Source organism: Brachyhypopomus gauderio, chromosome 2, assembly GCF_052324685.1.
Source record: "Brachyhypopomus gauderio isolate BG-103 chromosome 2, BGAUD_0.2, whole genome shotgun sequence".
Taxonomy (NCBI): domain Eukaryota; kingdom Metazoa; phylum Chordata; class Actinopteri; order Gymnotiformes; family Hypopomidae; genus Brachyhypopomus; species Brachyhypopomus gauderio.
The window spans coordinates 26,901,899-26,918,165 of NC_135212.1; the positions used below are offsets into that span (position 1 = coordinate 26,901,899).

The 16,267-nt window shown below is 37.3% G+C and overlaps 1 protein-coding gene and 1 long non-coding RNA gene across 3 annotated transcripts in view; one reads left to right on the plus strand and one right to left on the minus strand.

Annotated features, from left to right (window-relative positions):
- Positions 1-902: 902 nt before the first annotated feature.
- LOC143496492 (uncharacterized) lies at positions 903-13,047 on the minus strand. 2 transcript variants are annotated; one of them, XR_013125616.1, is made up of 3 exons: positions 12,925-13,047; positions 12,348-12,670; positions 903-1,811 (listed from the first exon to the last, which is right to left on the minus strand). It is a non-coding gene; the product is annotated as an uncharacterized LOC143496492 (long non-coding RNA). The 2 variants fall into 2 exon arrangements; XR_013125614.1 differs by having other exon boundaries at positions 12,830-13,022.
- zfhx3a (zinc finger homeobox 3a) overlaps positions 11,957-16,267 on the plus strand; it is a 30,131-nt gene continuing 25,820 nt past the window's right edge. The window contains exon 1 of the mRNA XM_076992580.1: positions 11,957-12,198. The gene's annotated coding sequence lies outside the window, so the exon portion shown is untranslated. The remainder of the gene's footprint in view (positions 12,199-16,267) is intronic.

The window sequence follows — 16,267 nt, forward strand, 5'->3', positions numbered from 1 at the left end:
TTGGCTTAGGTTTGATTTTGCTGTGATCGGTTTCACAGGTATTTTGGAAGTTCTGCCCTGTGATCTAGGAAATATTGATGGTGTTCTGTAAATAATTATTTGCAATAACAACTAGATTGCAAATGACTGCCCTTTTTCCTGTTGAGTAAGCTATGATTGAGAATATCTTATGACTATATAGGTCTATATATTATAGAAAATAAATGTCAGATATTATTGCAAATATTCTACTTGCTAAATTGTCAGTAGATAGTGATCATGATTGTATGACTTTCAGCTTTTCCCCTACACTAAAAACAACTGACATCAAAGGTTTGAAGTTACCACCTACTGTTGAGTATGTTAGGTTGGCAAAGATTTATTTTTCTTTTAATATTGTTCATTTTATTTGTTTGTTTGAAGCTTTGTGTATATAGTTGAGTCCTTGCTCACACTTTGAGTTGATATGTTTTCTCTTCACCGGTGGCAAAATTCTCACTAGTGACTGCTTGTTGTATGCAAATGATAATCTGGGAGGTTTCATTTGTGTACATAATATTTCTCAGCAACTCTGATGAGCTGTGTGAGCAGATGGGTTTGCACTGAACAGTTAAATACATTCTGCAGTGCTTATGACACTCAAGGACTGGAATGAAAAATTTTAAAATTTTATGTGCAGCGTTCTGTAGTAGATTTGTGTGGCAAAAAACTCATACAATAGTCTGACCTTAAAAAGTATAAATGTGTGTACACACATGCATATAAAAGAAATATTAGTAGGGGTATGGTGGTATAAGGCTATGTTTTTGTTTGTTTTTTGTTTTTATGTTAATAACTATGACGACTCTGACAATAGAGGCAGAATACGGACTGGGAGCAAATGAGGAAACCACGTTTCATTTGAAATGGCATTTCTCTGTCCCTTTGTAAAGACTAAAATTGCACGCCACAAAGCTTAAGTGTGTGGTTTTTTTTCCTATATTGTCTGTAGAATTTATTTAGAATTAACTACAAATGGACTAAACCTTATCACTTTGTAAAAATTGATGGCTGTAATATTTTCCGAAATTCTGCCATGTAATACTGAGATGTAACAAACTGAATACAGCTAATGCATTTTTTTTATGTCTGTACAGATTGTCAGTTTAATAAGACTATATGCGATTTTCTTACTTATGGTCTTGTCTGAGTGATTTGCATTGTAATGCAGTCCTAAATTCAAATCCACAAACGGGTTCATGGGATAAAGGTTTCGCCATCACTAATTATAACCCAGAATGTGTTTCACACCAATTCTCTAAGATGCAATCTCTGCCAAATTCCAAGTCAGAGGTATTTTTATCTGTTCTCTGCTGACCCCTATTGAGTATTTTCAGTACTGCAGCTATTGAGCAAGGTCCAAGCCTCTTCTCACGCACACCTTACCAGTCCTCCGAGCTGGTGTTCCAACATGTTCCTAGTGGACCTGTCTATAAACTGTCCTTACTGGGAAAAACACGAAGACCCTTTAATCAACATCATCTACATTTTATGAATTGAGGGAGCTGTGGAGATGTGGCATTCATTTCACTCACAATTGTTACAGGTAATCATCCCCTGCTATAATTTAAACTGACGTTTCAGTCTTTTTCTTCAGTATTATCCAACCTTTCCTTAGTCTGTGATGACAGTGAACTGGTGCATGTTCTTCCTTTGGATCTTCTCAGCATGATCGTCCTGAAGGCCCAGAGGTGCTGTGGTAGAAGGATCCACATCCGTCCAGCCATCAGCTTGCTGGTTAGGCTGCTGTGGTCCTCCACTTTCCCATGATCCTCGGAGAAACAGTGCTGCCCCTTTCACAGTAATGAGAAACGTGCCTGTAAGAATGGCCTCATGTTGGAGCAGTCAGAGTAGACTGGATATTTGCAGAGGTGGGTAGAGTATTCAACAATTTTACTCAAGTAAAAGTACAGTTACTTGAACCAAATGTTACTCAAGTAAAAGTAAAAGTATGCATCCCAAAAATTTACTTGAGTAAAAGTAAAAAAGTACTTTGATTAAAAGCTACTCAAGTAGTCAGTAAATGCATGAGTACTGTCTCGTGTCAGTAAATTACATCATGGGAAATTGAATTACGGGAAACAATGACTTTTAATGATAACAAAAATAATTTATTATAAATAAATATTATATATATAAATTATTTATTATAAATATGTATTTTTGTTTGTTCCTAATTATTAGGCCTGTGTAACTTTAATGTGTTCCACAAAGGCACTAACTGATGAGACTGTCAGTCAATACGTGTAGCTACAACTTGACGCCAACTGAATCAATTTGTAGCAGACTTAATCATCATATATTGCTAGTGTGTACAATCAGTGTGAGAACTGGTTTTTAGTATTGCACTGCGTTACATTTAATAATTACATTATACAAACGTTATGCCTCAGAGATATAGCATTACACAAAATTATACATACAGCAAACGTTATCGCATCGTGTTTCCTCATATTTGATGTTGAGTTCTTGTAGGCTGAAATGTCCACACGTTTGCAGACAGAATTGGCAACGCCAAGGTTGCAAACTCTCACGCATTGAGCGTGAGACACACGCATTTGGCTGTCTTCACACGCTTACACGCCAAACATCCGATTTCTCACGCCGAAAAAAATCTAGTTTATTTACCTCTGATCCATATCTATGATTCAATGAGTTACTAGTTCGCTCTGGCGCCAACCACTGGCGATCGATCGATCGATATAATACTTAATTTGTGTTCATTTTACACCCCGCCCCCGTCAGCAGTTTACATTCACCACCCAAACCCCCACGCCCACCCCGGTTTAAATCTCACTAAAAGTGATCTTGAAAACTTGGCAACCCTGCAGCGCATTATACAGCTGTCCCTTTACACGTTTGTAATGTAAACATTGGCTGTATGAGGTCAGGGATGCTCGGTAGGTTTTTCTGTCACTTTCTTGCTACGGTGGAGAAAGTTTGCGTATGTGATCACGTGATTGACCGGCTTCATTTGATTGGTCACTCATACACGGGTGAGACGTTGGTCAGTCTTCTCACTGAAAAGACTAATTATTTAAAAAACGAAAGTAACGGTAATGGTAGCGCGCAGCTCAAATCCGATTGTAACGGAGTAAAAGTCTCGTTTTTCTCACCACATATTTACTCAAGTAAAAGTAGAAGTCTTTCATATTAAAACTACTCCTACAAGTACATTTTTGTCCAAAAATTTACTTGACTAAATGTAGTGTCTGTGTTGCTTGCTCAAATTCAATTATATATATATATATATATATATATATATATATATATATATATATATATATATATATATAATTTAATGTGTACGTATGTGTGTACACATTTTATATACGATATAGGTCAAGTAATTGCATTGCGTTGTTGATCATAACCAATCAAAATGTTGATTCAATGTCATCTTTTCAATGTTGAATCACAGTTAAGACTTCAACCCAATAACAATATTGATTTATAGTTGATTTATGGTCATCAACCAAAACCAACCAAAAAAACCCAAAATCAACATTGATTCAATGTTCCTTTGCTATCTGGGAACCGAGTAAATGTAACGCGTTCCTACCCACCTCTGGATATTTGACACCACCAAACAGGAACTAGCCTTTCGAGAAGAATGTAAATAGTTTCACCAAACAACTAACACTGCAATTGAATTACTGTTTGAGTCTTCTAATTTTACATAAGCATGGTTGCCATGAAAATCACCTTAAAAGACATTCTAGGCCAGTTGGAATAGTTTGATGACTATTTTAAACGGAAACTTAGGTTTACTGGAACGTTTGTGGTGTTTAAGCTTATTATTAGAGTAACAACAAGTAATAATTGCAAAATTTGATTTAAAAAAATCCCTTAGTTAAAAAAAATTGTAGTAATAATTTCAGATGATTGAATGTTCTGTTCTTTTGTATACACTATGGAAGCATCCATTCTGGAAATTGATTTATGCCACTATAGACCATCTTTCAGCAGTAAATTAATTGTTACATTGATACAACAGCAGTCATGGTCTGGTTGGGGAACCGGTCTTGTGACCAGAGGGTCGTGGGTTTGATTCCCAGATCCCAGGCCATGACTGAAGTGCTCTTGAGCAAGGCACTTAACCCCAACTGCTCCCTGGGTGCTGGGCTAGGGCTGCCTACCGCTCTGGGCCCGTGTGCACCACAGACCCCTAGTGATCACTAGTATGTGTTTGTATTCTCACTGCACAGATGGGTAAATACGGAGGATTATGATTGGAGTGGAAATCACAATTGACAAATGTGGCACGATTACATTACGATAGTATTTAAATGTTTATTTGCATTACTTGAAATGTTTATAACTAATCAAACTGACACCCACTCACAGAGCAGAATAGAAAATTATCGAATAGAAAAAACATTTAATGTAATTCAGTCTTAGAGAAACATACTTAAACTTTTTGATCACATAACATTCAAAGTATAATTCCTGGAGAGGGAAAATCACCTTTGTAGTGCACCACTACCTTATGGATACGGGCTACTTTCTGTCGCAATCTGCAATGCAGATGTAATTGGAGACCTCCTTAGAGAAATATGAATTAGGTTATACTGTATCACCAGTTGTAATAGACATTCTGTTCATGTGTACGATTGGCCTGAGGAGTATTCAAGAAAGTAGGATTTCTCAGTTTAGCCAGAAACAGCCAAAGTCAAGACTAATCGAGAAGATTCGAGGTACATGCCTACTGGACAATCACGTTTGACCTTATCTAAACTAGCTAAAAAAAAAAACAGGAAACCCCTGCTTCAGAACAACCCCACCCCAAGTTTAGATTTTTTGCAGTTCTTCTTGTATCCAGGAGATGGCGAGCTTTGAAAACACTTTCTTGTTAGTAAACCAGCGCCATCCCAATAAGTTCATTACCGTGCAAATACATACACAATCATATGGCCTATGTAATACATCTTTGATTTTTCTCTTGTTATTTTTAAAGCTGGTCTTTGGCGTGGAGTGCTGTCTTAAATGTAAAACATTAAGGTCTTTATTCATACAGGACCGCAGCTGCATTGCTGCATTTTTTACTTAGTGTGGACCAATAGATTTAATTCAGTTCATTCTGAACCATGATGGCAGCACACGCTCCTGATCAAACACCGACACGCCACGGAAGAATACAGCTGTTTTGTCTAGAGATGTCCTGGAAGTAAGCAACGCAGCATTTTATACGGGTTGTTTTCCCAAGAGGAAATCCATAGCCTCCTTCGTTTATTTGGGCAGACTTTTCTGTGACCGTGGTATTATTCACGCATTCATACGTTTTCTTGTTTCGCACAGCTGTGTGTGTGTGTGTGTGTGTGTGTGTGTGTGTGTGTGTGTGTGTGTGTGTGTGTGTGTGTGTGTGTGTGTGTGTGTGTGTCTGGCAGGCAGGCAGAGAGAGGGGTCTGGTAGGGTAATCAGAGCTATTGTTGTCCTGAAGGCCATGAACTTGGCCTTTTGTCTGCGTTAACGCTCCCGCTACGCAGCTGCACCACGTGCCCCGGAACCCCCGCCGGTGTCGCCGTATGCGCTGCAAAACGGACTGGAGTAAGATGAGCAGACTGTGGTACAACTTAGCTTACAGCTTTACAAATGTATCGGTAGACTGCTGACCGAAACATGTCCGGCCACATGCCATTAGGGAGAAAACAGTACAATCTGAATGTGGCAATTCACAACAGTTCGATTTAAGAAATGAATGGTTAATAGGCTGCCATCGGCTTTTAATTCAGCGCTATTAGGCGACATGACTATCACAGGTTGTTGAGGTTTTTGTTCAGGACTCTCCTCTCTCTCTCTCTCTCTCTCTCTCAACGACGCAAACATGTAATTCATGGTAGGCAAAAAATGATCTGTTGTATGATTGACAAAGGTTTACGCACATATAGCCTGATATTTTAATATTTCATATCCCTCCATATGACAGATTCCTTACCGCGTTTTGGTTAATTATTCTTGAAGAATAAAAACAGAAGGAAAAAAAGTTTTTGCTTGACATCCCACGAAAACTGATCGAATCTTTCCAAGCATTGGTCTATAGTAGTAGTAGCTAATAATAATAATAATAATAATAATAATAATAATAGCCTAATAATAATACAATGTTACTGTTCAAATTCATGTTCAACAATTGCTATTAAATGATGATTGGTATTGTGATTTTATTGGACATGTTGTGGTCTAAACATTAAAAGCATTGAATTTGGGGGTAAATAATTAATACGAGCTATTTTGCTGCAGTATACGCAACGTTTAACTCGAATTGAAGTTCAAATTGGGTGAACAGAATAATTTTTAACGAGTACAATATTGTTTTATTCTTGCTCGTGGCGCACGCTGTAAACAGTATTCACATTCAAATGAAATCGACTTTGGCACTGGCACAGACGCAGACAGGCACACGGCAAGACACCCAGTAAGTCTGAGCGGCTTAGAGGTCTATTCAGGATTTGCACGAGTCATTACATTCTGCTCGACACGGATCATCTTAAGATATTCTACGTCAGAGGAGAACAGTTCTTGTAGGGGTGAGTCTATTGTTTAAAAACAATCTCGCATGTATACGATAAAACAGTAACACTGTCACTATACAAGAGTAAATGAAATGAAAGACATCAGATCCTGCATATTAATGAAACGTGTCTAAATACATTAGTATGAAACCCTGTTTTTTTGTCACTGGATCACAGCGATGTTCCACCAAATCGTACGAAATGAACATACAGTATGAAGGCGTGAAGGATGAACGTGTACTCTACCGAACCGAAGAAACAACTTCATTAGGCTAAACTAAACAGGCTGTATTCTCACACACCAGACAAGCACAGACCCTGTTGAACATCTGAAAATCTGGTGCTATCTTATCTTTTTGTTCCTTGAGTTTTCATGAAAGTTATTGTTAGCAGCAACATACATAACTTTTTATATATATATATATATATATATATATATATATATATATATATATATATATATATATATATATATATATATATGTGTGTGTGTGTGTGTGTGTGTGTGTGTGTGTGTGTGTGTGTGTGTGTGTGTGTATATGTGTATATATATGTACAGAATGTTAAAATATACATACAGTGCCTACACACTGTAGAGTATGTTTAAAATATATTTTATATATAAAATAGCTGCATAAAATAGTTTAGATATTACAGTCTAGAAATATAGTAGCTATAACCACATCAGATAACTCTACGATGTTAGAATGTATTTGATAGAATGTGTAGATGTCAGAAATAAAAGGTTTTTACAAGAGGAAAGATAAGAGATGAGAGCCAGTCACAACAGCAGAACACAAGAGAAACGCTGTCCCACCGCAACTATCTAGAGGGGAAAATCAGTAATATTTTCAGAGGTTTGCACAAACAAATATATGATTTTAATACCATAACATGAGATAATAAAAATGGAAGTTTTGCTTGCTAATTAAATTCAGCGTAGAAATCTGGAAATATTTGTGTGTATGCAGTTTACTGTCCCTATTTAAGGGTAAAGCTCATAACATCTTGTTAAATTTACAGATCAGAGCAGTTCTTCTGTGTCTGAAAGAGGAAACGCTTTGAAGAGGAAGCATTTTGAGATACACTTCATGATCAAGTGGTGTATTAGTCACCTCCATTTTGTTTCTTTCTTTCTTTTCCTCTTTATGTTTTTAATAACTTAATAAATAAATCTTCAAATTCCCTTTGATGCTTTATTACTAATGATAGGTGTATTTAGTTTTTTCTTTCAGTAAAATAATCCAGTGTACTACTGGGACAGTATTTCCCCAAACCCCAAACAAAAGTGTAGTACTGGGTTAATCTTTTCAGCCTTCAAAGTGTTCGGTGTATTAAACATTTTTATTTAAAAGTGACAACATTGCATGCAAATGAGCATAATTCTCCTGGGGCTAGTGCATTATTTGATTTTAGCATAAGAAAACAACACAGCCATTACTTTCTGTAGGACAGTTCACATTCTGAAATATGAAATATACTGCAGAAATATAATAGATCTATTGCAGTAACTCTGAAGACATATTCCACTCTATTAATGTGCTACTTCCACTCCCAATTTTCTAAGGGCATCATGGTAAAGGTGAACACACATGGCAAATTTATGTTTCAACAAACTCTTGATTTCACAGTAATCCAAAATTATACAGATTGTCCTTTTCACAGATTGAGTATTTCAGCCAATACTGCAGATCCGAAAAGAAAAAAAGAAAAAAATTCTGTAAAAATAAATCCGCCTGCTAACATTTTTACTGATTTTATGAGGAAAATCTTAAATTATCCTGGTGCAATAATTGAACCTGGTGCTCCAATGACCCTAACCTTGATCATTCTTAATTGTATTTATGTAATATGTATTTATGTAATAAAATTGTTTTCTGTGTTTATAACATTGACACAAAATGCAAGTGACAGAGAGAATAAAAAAGATTGTTAGCCTATAGGGGTAATTAACTCATATGAGATAAATCTGAAAGGGAGATAATTGAAACACAGTGACCCAAGTACAGCCTTAAGGCAGATAGCTGGCATCAAGCCAGTCAGTCACACACACACACACACACACACACACACACACACACACACACACACACACACACACACAATTGCAAAAAATGAAATAAAGTGTTCAAAGTGAACACACTTCACGGTGTTTTAAACTAGCAGAACAACTAACGTCCTATTCTTTTGACATTCTACAATGTGTATATTTGGCAAACAGTTTGACTGCTTTCTTTGATTACAAAATCCAGAACCCCTGAACTATCTCGAAAATTCAGTATTTTAAGCTCACACAATGCCTCCAATTAAAGCATAAAAACATTTGCCTTCTGTGTCCTTAAACAGTCTTAAACAGATTGTGAATCTATCTTCCTAATTTTCTCATTATTGCTAACAATGTCATGAATAACCACCGACTTCTTGCTTCCTGTATCACACTTTCCGTTTATATGTCGATCTAAATAAATGTAAGCGGGACCAGATCGCTTTCCTGACGTCGGTAGTAGCTTTTTGGCGGTGATGACGAGTTTACCCAGTTTTCAACAACAGAGGGCGCTACAAGAGCATTTGTTTTATACTGGGAGATTACCAACTAAGTGGAATTTTAAAATCGCATATTTAGCCGTGTTTTTATATTTTAAACTTTTGTTACAGTGTGTTTTGTAGAGCTATGATTATGTTATATGAGTGCTATAAGAAGAGAATCATTTTATTAGCGACGGTGCTGGCATTATATGATGTGTTGGTTGAGCGACTAAGGTAATTTTTTACAGGCCCTCTGACGACGATCTGACAAGCAAAGGTGCTGGAGACACAGAAAGATCCTTGTGCGCACCAGAAGTCCATCGAGGCATCTATCAATTTGCTGTAAACCTCTAATGGTCACTAAGAATAACAGATAGACTTAAATAGATGTAGCATATACTTAAAATTGCTTTTGAGATCACGTGTTTGTTTTTTTGTGATTTATATTTAAGTGTTGATTTCAGATCTATCATTAGCCAGAATTTGACCAAAGAAGTTACCGGATTCGTAAGGCCTTATTTATCCTAACGACCGTGTTTTAATGACTCAGTAAACTTAGATCTATCGGTTATCTATAAAGTAGTGTTTACGCTATTTTAATGAACTTTCATTTAATGAAATCTAATTTGTTTCTGATTATGTAGAACACGATAGAAATGACGATATAACGTAGCATAGAACAGACAATAACTGAACGAATTTTAATTATCCCGCGAAGCTCCCTATAATCAAGTCACAGCTTTAAGTCTTTCGTACAGTTGTGTTTTTACAGCGTCTGTGTGATGCCACACCCTCAGCTGAGAAAATGTATCGACAAACATACAACCAAACAACTAAAACAATAAGATAGGGATTGAAAAGCAAATTTTGTTTTTAATAAACACTTACAGGGAAAGACGTACTTCCAAGAAAACAGGTGGATCTCCGCCTGCTCGTGCAAATTAGTGAATAAAACTAGCTAATTTAAAATAAAATATATAACAATAGCAGCATAAGACTGAACACTACTATATGACTCGGACAAACGTCAAACATTTTAGACCTAATGAATGATCAAAACGTAGGATTGGACAAGAATAACACAGGCATATTTAGTAATATGTCGTACCACACAAGTAATTCTTAATTGTGGGTCAGAGTAAAGAACATCCCATGGTCGTGTAGGCTATTGCTACAAAATACAATATATAGGCCTATTGATAAAATACAACTTTTACCATTAAAATTTGTGAAATTAAGAAAATATGCTAATGTAGGAAACTGGCAAATCGCATTCGAAGTCAACAGTTTGAAAAGAAGCATATCAAGGATTTATGTCCATACGAAACATACTGCAGACTTTTATTTACCAAGTTCTTAGGTTTAATTCAACATTTTTTCCTCAAAGCGAATCTCATGGTGACTTTGCAATGAAAAAGTAACAGATTGTCAGTTTAATTAGGATGCAAGACGGACATGAAGACACACTCGTGCGCACACGCATATATGAACACAAAAGAATTATCATGACAAAAGCAGTGAAAACGGTCAGAAATAGAAGTCACCGCTTGAATATGAAATGTTTGACGTACAAAAGATTGTATACAGGTAAATAGCAGCTTATCAGTGCACCTGCACCTTTGCTACGGACATTAAGCCTAGAGGCCTAAAGTACTTTTGCAACTGTTAATCAAAAAACGTGTTATTAGTCTGCGCTTTTTACTAGACCTTTGACAGTCAATAGAATCCATAGACCATTGATTATCCCTTGTGTTCCTTTTGCAGTGGGAATTCTCTAGCGGAAAAAATTCAAATGTGGCTCGTAGCCACACATATTAATACAATACGTAATACATAATGTGACTTACAGTTGCATATTAACAGCGTAAGAAGAAGAATAAGAAAAATAACAAAAAGAATAATCTAATTTCTTTTAAAATGTATAATTCATAAGGAATTTGGGTTACTGTATTTCTATCGTCCGAAAATATATATAACTCTTCATCTGGTTGTCACTTATATAATAAATATATACCATGTTTTATATGCATTCATTTTAGGTTTATACTTAAATCTAAAATTAGATTGAATATTATTTTCACTTTGGCTAACCTATATTTATGCCCGCAGCCTATTCTAAAAAGTAATAAGGTAAGCTAGAGTGTTATAATCTTAGTTGTACTAAGGCTATAGACCTAATTAAAATCCAGATAATGAACGCAATGTTCATCCTCGATAAATATCAAGCGTAATCCAGCACATTTCTTGCCTTGTGGGTTTCTTTGTATAAGCTAATAAAAACAAAATCTCATATTATTCAATTATTTTATCGAACCCAGTGGCAAAGGATATATGTCTACTCTAATATTTAAGATACCTTACGATAATCTATAAATTAAATAGGCCTGTAGCGTAAAAAACTGCATAACATATTATGCAGGCTCGACTTTCCGAATGGGATCCCAACATACATCTTACAGCATCGACATCGAATCTTAAATATCTTTTAAGTTTTGATTATGTGTACATGTGTTTAAACCTAAATGAAGGACGCAGACTCTTTTGGGAAGGTTATAACATATAAACAATCGTACATGCTATACTCTAATATGGACTCTCATCTCAACTTTCATTAGTTTACTTTTCTCTTGTCTATAAATTTACGCTTAATATATTTACTATGAAAAAATGTTTGACGTTATCGCAATGTAATTCCATCACTTTGCCCCTCCGTGCCGCTCCCTCCCTCTCTCCTTCCCTCTCTCTATCCCTCCCTCTCTCCCTCCCTCTCTCACCATCGTCGAATCTTATTGATCCAGGAGGCGCTAATTAGCCCTTCCCGCCGTGACTGTGCAGTACTGCACATGCGCACTGTGTTAATTCCAGCCATTTTTTGCAGGAAAGTAATTAGCAGGAATAAAGACGGAACATTTTTTTCCCCTGTGTCGTCAAACACCACTTTCGCCTCTTCCCTCTAACCGAGCCACGGCACGTCGTCTGCGTTACAACCAAATACTCTTTTTAAAGGCTTTAAAAATAAGGATATACCTCTTCGAATAATAATTTATAAGCTAACTGACCAAATGGAAGTACGCGAATGGGATCTGTAACCGCGACGTGTGTTTACTGGAATACAAAGCAAGGGTAGCGCAGACGTCGAAATGTAAGTTTGTGTGGGGCCGGCTGTGATCCTCGGTGGACTTCAGCTACATGTTTCGGGTTGATTCACGCTTGTCTGCACTGTAGATTTGTGCTCGCACACTGTTTTCATAGTTGGAAGTTGCGTTTGCGGCCAGTTCCCTTGTTGCATACCTGTTTTTATTAGTCGTGCTGCTCCTGTCAGCTGTCGGGGCGACAAGATCCTCTTTTTTGGGGGTAAAGTCGACAGCTTTTTGTTTTTCGAAACATGGAGGTGGTACGTGGGGCCAGCAGTGACGGGTTCGGCGGAACAGTTGTGTAAAATGGTGTCCGACGCCGTTCAGCACCGCGGCTGGAGCGGAAGATCCCGATAACCGGAATCCAGTACCGAGCGCGCAGATCCGTGTGTGACCGGGTTTAAGACGTCCGATCGCAGTTTCCTCAAGTCTTCGGGTTTGTTCAAAATGCCTTTTTAGTGCAATTTCATGTAGCTTGGCCTGCACGGGATGGTCAAAACAGACAAACTTTCTGTTAGCCGGTTATAGTTAAAAAATAATAATGAAAAGCGAACGTATCTGCGCAGTACAGAAGAAGTAACATTGTCCTAGATAAATATATTTGGGTACGAATGGACCACCTGTTTCTTTTTTTTTTACCTCGTTTCACAAAAGTGTAGCCTAACACTGCTTATGCGCTCGACAGACAGCTGTTATGATCACAGTGTTTACATTTCCCCCCAAAGGATACACACTTTCCGTTTTGGTACAAGGAAAATCGGCCACTGTCACTCCCGTAGGAAACGGCAGCACTTTTCCTCCAGCGCTTCCTGTATGGTGAAGGTGTGGTGATGCAGGACACGCAGCGCACATCGTTTCATGTTTAGCACATGATGGGTTGGGGGTGGGGGAGTGGAGGGTCAGGGAGCTTTGACTGAAAGGTCAGAGTTCAAAGTGTTGGAGAAAGAATGGTGAAAAAGGCAGATAGGATGAAAGAGGGGAGAGTGAGAAACTGAAGATACACGCTGACATGCTGAAGGGGAACAACGGAGTCCTCATCAGAGGGATCAAATGGGGTGTGTGTGTGTGTGTGTGTGTGTGTGTGTGTTTGTTTGTTTGTTTGTTTGTTTGTGCTATATGTGGTTCAGTGTGTTAGGATCATTTATGCATTGATAGAGTTTTATTTATTTATAGTCCGGCATCATCAAATAATCACATTTGACAAATGATCTGTTCCTAACATAGATCGCAACCAAGCCTACATGAATGAAAAAGTCATGCAGAGCACAATATGGCACCCATAGCGGTCATGGCAGTTTTGCTATGACCTGTTCTGTTTTACTTCAGACACCAAACACCTATATGGCCGACATGTTGTCAATGAATCAGATAGTAGTCATTTTCCACTGTGTGCAGCTAGTGTAAGTAACTTCTTAGCACTGTGAATGGGGGTCAGTGGGAGGTGGCTGTGTAGCTCTTTTACAGAAAAGCTGTGGAATTGACTCCATACCAGCTTGAGAAGTCAACTTTGTTACGCTTAAGTGTTGGATAAAATAAGCAGGGTGTTTGGTTCTTGTTGACTGGTGTTTGTTATGCTGTTTCCCCCAAGATGATGGTTTATAGTGGTTAACATAAATGTGCTATTTTATTCACATTTTAAATGCAGATCTTTCATGCCAAATCATTTAGTTCTTAAAAGTGTTTTGTTAGGTAAAACAGACGCGTGCATTTCTCTAGCTTTGGCTAATATGTTTACTTGTCACATTCAAAGTGTGATATGAGGTGTCCTTGTAAAGTGTTCAGGCTTTTTTTGTCTAACCTTTTTAGAGACGCACTTAACAAGGATTGGTATTGCGCATTTTAACCTTTTCAAGCTTTCTAAAGGATTTCATTCCTTTGTATCCCCAAAACGCATTGTATTAATATTTTATTACTTAATTCATAACATAATCGAGAATGCTGTATTCAAACAGTGTATTTAACATTTTGCGACACATTTTGAGCTCTCCCAAGCCTAAATTTCAAGTTAGACCACAAGCTAGCAGGGTGGTGTCCTGTTCAACCACCCATTCACACAGTAAATTGCTAAAAGTGAAAGACTTTAGTTTAATTGAGAACACACACACGATAAAGGGGATTTTAAAGTAAATGGGTGTGATTGCTACATTGCTGGGGGGTCAATAAATTAATTCCATCAGTATGAAATTAAGTGAAATATTAATGCATTCTATGTAACAGTTAAGTATTGCAAAATATAATCAGTTCTGTCTTTACTTGTACTACTTTTAAATATTCCTGGTTGTTTTTTTTATTTGTTTATTTATTCACAGTGAGAGCTTTAGGCCTAATTGAAATTTGTTCCACCTTCAGTCACATCCGTGCTACTGAGACTATTGCGGCTTTCTTAGACCACTGCTTCTCATGTCGAGCTCTAGGAAATGAAGGGGCGCTTTTTGGGGGGTAGAATCTATTGTACATACATTACACAGTTAAAAAATAAAACATGTAAATCACGATTTGTGTTCATCTCCAAAGGGTGAAAATTCAATTTTACTAAGCAAAACTAAAATATCCATGGCCTTTAAAGTATGGTGTATTGCTAAACCAAATGTCTGGAAGTTGCTGGATGCTAATTTTGTTTTCACCAGACTATTAGGTAGCATATTATTTTGGTGTTGCAGATCATGCAACTGATATGCTAAAGCTCCTTTTCTGTGAATAGTACATATCATTTTCCAGTGAAAATAAACAGCATTTATTTTATGTTGTGGTTCTAACACTGACAGAAATGCTCATTGCTAACATATTCATCCCACCTTTGTCATATACCTTTTTTTATTGTGATGGACCTCTGCAGTAGGCTTAGTAGTAGAGTAGTATTGATAGCTATTTTTTAATAACAGTTTAATAACAGTTTTGCTTCCTGTAATCAATTTCTATATGAGAGATTCATAGATTGTTTGTGCTGTGTTATGAAAACTATTGTATAAAGTGGTGTAAAAAATTCTTAGTCCTTATAAAAGGTGTATTACCATTTTTACGAACTGTTAGAAAAAATACTTGCAATATCTGCATATTGGCTTGGCAAGGCTGTTAAGATTTTCAAAAGAAAACACAAACCTGATGAGGTTTACTCTTCTGATAATATAATGTAAAAAAAAAATAGCAGTAATATGTGATCGAGCTGTTCCCGTTAGCTGTGTTTGGCATTGATTGGAGCAGACCTGGTGGTCAGTGGTTATTGTGTTTGCGGTCCTGTGCACGCATGCGTACGCCGCATTTCTCCCTGCTTATCATAACAATGGCTGGGGAAGGGGTGAGCTGAACAGACTTGCTGATCAGTTACTACAGCCTCTGCCCCCCCTCCCTCCTCTCCCTGCTCCCCACACACACACACACCCATGCTCTGCACAATTGCTGTGCGCACACACACACTGCCTCTCTTCCATGGGGCCCCTGTTGTCAGTGTAAACCTGCTCTCCATTACATTCTTGGTGTGAGGGAGTGCATGTGTGTGCGCCCCCGTGGAACACTGTGGACTCTACACAGGCTTAATAAAGACAGTCGCGTAACAGAAATGATTCACTGATTGAGTTTCTCAATTCTCATCAGAGTCCTCAGCAAATATTGAGCCACACAGCACTGTCTGCCACAGCACAAGTGGAGGATCTGTCGTAGTTCTGCGATTGCTGAATGGGTTGCAGTTTATATGAGACGTTCAGAGTGGCGTCTGTCATTATGGGCACATTTATATAACATGGTCTTCCAGAGGTTGTGACTTGTAGTTAGAGCTGGGCGATATGGCCCTCCAAAAAAATCTTCGATTAATTTTTTTTAAATCCGATTTTCGATTTTAATAGATTTATTTTCCTCTACTAAAAAACTAAAGATGATAAAGGAATGGTAAAAAAAAGTTTTAATTTATTTTTCACTTAAATTTCCCCTTTGGGGTTAAAGTGCAAGCAGAAACAAATTGTAAACAAGTGAGAACATTCAGTAACTTTTAGAAGGTTTTCTCCAACATACTTTAAGCATTGACACAATGCAACCTCAAACTTAAAATAAATAAATAAAACACACCCTCAAAAAATAAATAGA